The 7233-nt window shown below is 37.6% G+C and overlaps 1 non-coding gene across 1 annotated transcript; it reads left to right on the top strand.

Annotated features, from left to right (window-relative positions):
• The first annotated feature begins 6501 nt into the window (after positions 1–6501).
• Positions 6502–6606, top strand: LOC111726386. Its single transcript, XR_002774170.1, has one exon. It is a non-coding gene; the product is annotated as a U6 spliceosomal RNA (small nuclear RNA).
• The last annotated feature ends 627 nt before the right edge of the window (positions 6607–7233 follow it).

Raw genomic sequence — 7233 nt, 5'->3', positions numbered from 1 at the left:
AATATGAGTTGTTACCCCTCACAGGCACAATATTTGTAATGTAGGGACATCCAAATGAGCTGATAAAGACATTTAACGGAGGGCCTAGTGGCAGTGATTTGGCAGATGTCAGCAGGAAAGATGCACTGGGATAGTCGATTTGCAACAGAGTCAGCACATTTCATCACCCAGGCATCACCTATTGCACAAGGATTCAGGATTAATGCTTCTAAGCAAAGGAAGAGAAATAAGAAACAAACGATTTGGATCAAGCCCATTTAATCAAATTTCCACCCAATATAAAAGACAGATTTGACCATCACGTGGCATAGCTCGTGTTATTAAGAGCAGATAAAGTGAGTGTCAGTGATATCTAGCATGATTTAATGACAATAGCATTCAGTAATTTGCAGAGTACAATGCAAACCAACTAAAATTTAAGAGCATTTGGCTATATGGTGTTTACTTATAGCATTAATTCAGCAAAAACTCCAAATAATCTGTGTAGTTGTCAATGTCAACAAATTGGAAAAACAGTTTAATTTGCTAAATTGAGGTTCAAATAATATTCTCATTTCTCTATGAATCTGATAATAGCCAAAAATCCTAACACCTAAATGTTGAGCACTGAACCTTTTTAAGATTTTCTAAGCAATTACAGAGAAGCTTTTCCTAAAAACACTAAATAAAACACACATTTATTTTTCTGTCAAATAGGTAGCTCTTTAGTTAATCAAAACATACCCATAAACTTGGAAGGCCTCAAACAGCAAAACATACCAAAACCCCATACATTTTACTTTTCTTTTTTTAAATTGTGCCTTTAGCTGTATTCTCTCCTTCATTTTTTTTTTAATTAAATGATAGCTGTGTACATTAATGCAATCATGGGGTACAGTGTGGTGTTTTCATATACAATTTGAAATATTTTCATCAAATTGGTTAACATAGACCTTATGTCAATTTTCTTAGTTATTGTGTTAAGACGTTTATACTCTACTTTTAGAAAGATTCACTTGTACCTTGTAAGATAAACCATAGAGGTGAATCCTCCAATCACCCTCCTTCCACCAATCCACTCTCTCCCCCTCCCCCCCCCCATATTCTTAGGCTATAATTAGGTTATAGCTTTCATATGAAAGCTATAAATTAGTTTCATAATAGGGCTGGGTACATTGGATATTTTTTCTTCCATTCTTGTGATACTTTACTAAGAAGAACATACATTTTACTTTTTAAGAAAATCAGAATGACTCTCAAGTTATGTCAGAAAAAAAAATGAATTTAGAAAAACTACGCTGTAGAAGCAGAAAGTTTCAATGGCACAGTTTCAATGGCAAGAAATCATCTTGATTACAAAGACAAAAGAGAAAGGGCCTCTAAATTCTAATTTTTCTAAGAAGGAATTTTAAAAATAAAACTAATCAGTAGTTTCTTAGGGCATGGCTGTTTCTAATACAGAGTAATTGTCACATTTATGACTCTAAGAAATCAAAAAGAATTAAATCATCTTTCAAATATTTTGTATTTGGAATCACTGGTTAGGTGTGCAATGCATAATAATAAAAGTGTCTAAAGTTGAAAGCATTGACATGTTAAAAATTATCTTATATGGAACACTGCTTTAACTCCGTATATCACATTCCATATAAATAAGCTATTCACATTCCAGATGTCAAGTACTCAAGAAAATGTACTTATGATCTGATATATCTTACTTATCCTTTGCAAAATTTTATCTTGTTGACAATTTTGAAATTGCCCTTTGCAAGCTCTTTAGAAGCATCTCATCTTGAATCATTTTGGCACCCTTAAAATGCACCATGTCTTTAGTATTTGGAAGTGGTTTAATTGAGATTTAAGTTCTTGAGGCAATGTTTTTGTCCAGAATTCACGTGCTGTTGGGAATAATAAATGTTAAATATCCATGACATACCATATAAGCTGGGCAACTATCAAGAAATTTGACCATTCAAGAACGCACTTCGATGATCTCTACGTATTGTAGAAGACTGACCTTGTCTCCTCCCAACAAATTACTCCTTCCATGCCTCCATGGGATTTTCCTTTTAGATAATTGGAGGTCAACATTTTTCCTGTGACTTACAGTTTGTTTAAATACCCTCAATTGTAGGAAACAAAAATAAGACTTTATTTTAATGTTGCTTCCTCAAACAATAGCCTTGTATTCACTACAGATTATCCCAAAACTAGTTGCCTCAAAGAAGAGAATCAACACACTTGGGAGCCCTAATTAGTAATATGAAGACTCAATAAGCTAAATCTCAGTAGTTCTGCCCAGAAAAGTGTTTTCTTCCCAAACAGAGCAGCAAAACCCTTGTTTGAGGTCCGTTTCAGTTATGCTGACCCGTCTTAGCCAATACAGAAAAACATGGCACAATACTATGGACTTGCTAGATCCTTAGACACGATTTCCTAGTAAGTTTACCACTTGATAGACTTCTCCAAGAGCATTACGTGTCCCTTACCATTTAACTCATTGATACAAAAATTGCCCTACAATTTGTTCAGGGCTTCTTTATTTGGGGTCATAAAAATTTTTAGCCTGATTTCATAAATAATCTAATTCAATAATCCAACTATATGTAACTCCTAATATTACCCAAAGCTGTCCATATCTGTGCACATCAATGTGAATGAGATTCTATACACAACAGGCAATATTCAACCATTTGGCATTATTTTATATGAAACCCACAGACCATCAATTGAAATGTGATTAAGACACATACTGTATATATACAGTATGTACATTTCTGTGCACGTGTGTATATCTTTCTCTAAAAAGAAGAGAAAAAAAGGCTATGGGAGATGATTACCTCTCTTTAATTTCTTCTTTTATCTGAATTTTCCTAATTTCCTGCAGAACATTATTACATTTGTAATAAGAAAAAAATGTTGTTAAGGTTAAAAAAAAATCTAACAGTTCAGTTGTGCCTGTTAAGGAGGTAAGCATTGTACAGAGTAAAATAGTTAAATCATATATAAAAAGGCAGTAAGATATTTCAACATTTTGATCTTAACATGTTTAGAAGGGGATAGGAGTAAGGGATGGCTTGTCTAAGATCTGCCTCCTGTAGGCTGACCTTCTAAAGAGAAGACTGGCTTCCTGCTAAGCTCTATGGAAACTGGCTATGGCCAAGGACTTCAAATAATCAAAACAATCAATAGCAGAATTAGAATCTCAGCTCCCTATCAGTTCAGAAACTACGCGGTGCTCCCTTCAATGCTGATGAGACTAATTTGGCTGAGAGTTTGCCCTTTCACACAATTGCAGCTGTACAGCTTGGACCCTAGGACCCGCATGACCCCTGTAGAGAGGCTGGAGCCACCTAACACAGCTCCTCACATGAGCCAGCAGTTTGGCGCTGGAGACATGTTCGGCGATGTCACACTGCTATTGTACCCCAGTTCCTAATCACATTCTAGGAGGGACCCACACAGCTCAGAGTTCCAATAGTTAGGGCCACTTTCCTGAGGGACATTTACAGGTGCCTTTTGGGAAACAAAATATAAGACAAGTGATTTATGTTTACTACCCACACCATCCCTGAGATTAGATCTGGAACATGAAGACAGCCTTACAAAAATATTTCTCTAGCTTCTCCCCATTATTTTTACAAACACTCTCATCTCCTTCCAATTCCTCCAAATAGATCTGAAGGTGCACAGATCTTGTCCAGTGGGCAGTCTACCAGGATTCACATCCATTCTTGACATCAGTTTTTTCTTCCTCCTGCCCCAATTCAGGCTGCTGAGAAGTCCAGTCACTGCCGTAGCTAAAGCACAGCCTGTCACTGCCCCTCCTCAAAGGTGCAGTGGCTGCTGGTGTTGGTCCTTTTCTCCACTGAGGTCAGAGAGACATGATGTTTATTTTAGCTCCCCATCTACCAAGGATGCTGCAACTATACTTAGAATTGGGAAAAGGAAGATCTGAAAAGTCCAGCATCTTGATTGCATCAGGTTTAATGCTTCCAAACCGTAATAAATTCACTACAGAGGAATATGAAACAAACAGAATCCCATTAACCTTAGACACTCGCCATCACAGTAAAGCGGTTAAGTTAGATAAGCTCTTATCCTCAAAAGACTGTACAGCAGGGAGCTAAGACACAGCATAAATAGAAAAGTCACGAGGTAGGACTCATAAGAGAGGTGCACAGAGCTATGGGAGATCAAAACAGGAAGAAGGCCTTTCCCAGCCATCAAAATCAAGGAAAGCTGAACAGAGCAGACCATCCCCACTCACAGATGGGAAAGTCCTAAAGAGCAACAGCTCATGATCTTTACTTTGAAAGCTGGAGTACATATCACTAAAAGCTGGAACTACGTCCCAGAAATGTTTGGCCAGATTCTAGAAGGCTCTCCATTCTTCTCACCATTAGGTCCTAACTCCTTTCCTTGACTTACAGCCTTTCAGCACGCTGCTTACACTCCAGCCTCATCACTTACCTTCCAGATTCCAGCCAGACTGTTTAGTTCCCTGAATGTGTCCTGTTCTTCTTGAGTGATGGACCTATGACCTACTGTCCTCTTTTCCCATGACACTTTCTGCCTTTTTCCTTCTCCCAGCCCCCTTCACTTGTGTCCTAGTAACTCTCCCTCATTCTCTAGGCCCAGTTTAGACTGGACTTTTCTCAAGAAACTTTGTCTGATTCCCAGCTCTCAGTTAGAGGCATCTTCCACATCTGCACTGTCTTCATCACACTATTCTTTAGATATCTGTTTGTTTTCCACGAGTCTATAAACTGCCGGAGAGCAACTATTCTGTCTTTCTCATTCACCTACACAGTGCCTGGCATCCGGTAAGTGCTCAATTAATACTTCTTGACTATGTGAGTAAATGGATAAGTGACAAAATAAATATCTCAACTAATCAAACTATTTTAAAAATTAAAAAATACACAGAAACTGGAGGAAATTATGACAACAGATATTTTAAAAAGATAAAGTATTTTATTGATAACATTGTTTCATGACCTGATGATTCTTTTTTAAATACTATTTGCTAGGGAAAAATTCTGTGCAGATGCCAGGTTATATAACCTCTATGTGGTCTATCTTAAAATAAGCTTTCTATCTCTGACTAGGTGGTAGTAACTGTAAAAGATAAAAGTCTGCCTATGATTTCATATTTCATAAATCTTCAATGACATATCGTGGGGAAAATTCCATTCCTCAGATGCCCCATAGGGGATCAAAATTTTACCGTCTCCCAGGGTTGACACCATTAATATGTAAAGTGGGCTTTAAATTTATGATTGTTTATATTGAATAAAATGTGGGAGAACTACATTTAGGATTTGAAGGCGGGAGTATTAAAGTAAAATGTAGGCTTTCTAGAGATAAATTGAGTTCAAAAACAAGAAGTATTTGGAGAAAAAGAAACTGAAATTCTAAACGAATGCTACATAGAGAAATCCAGACTTGTTATAATACATTTTAAACTGAAGAACAGAATGAGACAGGGAGTTCTACGAGAGGAAGAAACTTGTACTGCTACTCAAACTATCAGAGAACAGCACCTAGTTAAGAAAAACAAAGAACTTTGCTGCTTTTGAATGCAGGACTTACCTAAGGTTGAAATGCCTAACAGAGAAAGCTATTTCAAGTTGGAATTGAATACTAAACCTAGGACCAAGAAAGAAAAGCTAAGTAACCAAAAAATTAAGTCTACCACACTCTGTTAGCCAACCATAGAAACAAACCGAGAGCCACAGACTGACACAGAGAGTTTCTGCGAGTAAAGCAATGTAGCAGAATGAGCCTGTGTATTTGAAAGTTACCTGGGGTATCCCTATCTGATAGTCCAAGATTGCCACAAACAGCAATAAAGGACCATTATACATAAGAGACCATATAATTCATCATCCAAACTGGGAAACTTTTAAGAGTGTAAGCAAGTGCTACTAATAATTAAGCTGGCACTTAATTGAGTTGAAACTGTCTCAGTCAATCTGGGAGGTAGGGTCAACCTAATTATACATTAAACCCTTGTATTGTGCCACAGCAACACTTTGAAGAAAGGACACAGAAGGTGAAGTCTTCAGAGGAAAAACACAAGTTCTTCAAGGAGTTGGCCAATAGTTACCCAAGCAGAGGGGAACTGGAGGACCTTCTAAACCTTCAAGTCAGGAGCTGACTTGATGGACATAGTCACACGCATAATGTCCTAAGTTACTGGGCATGCACAGTATTTTTACAGCTTGTAAATAATTTGTGTTTGAGATCTGTCAATGTTTATCTGCCCTGTCATTGTTTTTGTCAAAGTGGACCACTTTGAAATGGACCACTTATGAAATTTTAAAGCCCTAAATGTCAGGAATTTTGTTTGGTCCCCTGTATACAGACAAAGCATGTTGCTACTGTTGAGTGCCAGTAGGGGAACGTGAACATTTTTTCCACCACTGGAGAAATCTCTGCATGAGTCAGAATCTCAACAGGATACAGATGGGCACACACAAAAGGAGTGATCGGTAGGAGTTTACAAAAGGGCACTATGCTCGCTTCAGCCGCACATATACTAAAATTGGAACAATACAGAGAAGATTAGCATGGCCCCTGAGCAAGGATGACAAGCAAATTCCTGAAGCGTTCCATATTTTTAAATAAAAAATAAATAAATAAATAAGAGTGCCACTTATAAAGGTGTAGACAGGATTAAAGGCATGCCCAAGAGATTATTAAAACACCTAGTGGTTAGCAACCTGGTGACTACTACCAACTTTAGATTTGAAAGGGCAGGGGAAGGAGCTATTGTAGGAACTTGGAGAAAGCTAGCATTGTAGGACAGACCTGCCAGATAGGAAATGTGGCTTTTGGTAGAGAAACACAGTCATTCCTTCCCTGCAGTCCTTCAGGGACAGTGTTGAATTCCAGATTCTCTTTCCTCCTACCAACCAGTCTCTGGTTGGTACTTGCTTCTGGCCTAACTCACAGGCCAGAGGAGTCGATAATAATCCATGAAGATAAGCCTCTCAAATGACAGAGGAAAAATAAGCAAGACTAGAGGATGGACCTCAAGAAATAAGTGGAAAATATCCAGCAGGATTTAATTGAATACTGTAAAAGGTCATGTTGCTGAAGTCTAAGTATGTCATGTTCATCCTTATAGTCATAAGTAAAAACTATGATCTTCATGGGGATGTAAGAGAAAGAACAGGGGGTTTAGTGTTATAATCTCCATTTTACAGAAAAGAAATCAAAGACAAAGGAGAAATTACTTGCCCGAAT

This window comes from Otolemur garnettii, unplaced genomic scaffold, assembly GCF_000181295.1.
Source record: "Otolemur garnettii isolate 467f Iridium unplaced genomic scaffold, OtoGar3 scaffold00063, whole genome shotgun sequence".
Classification (NCBI taxonomy): Eukaryota; Metazoa; Chordata; class Mammalia; order Primates; family Galagidae; genus Otolemur; species Otolemur garnettii.
Note: the sequence above shows the minus strand (reverse complement) of the source record. Positions and strands in the feature narration are given on the sequence as shown.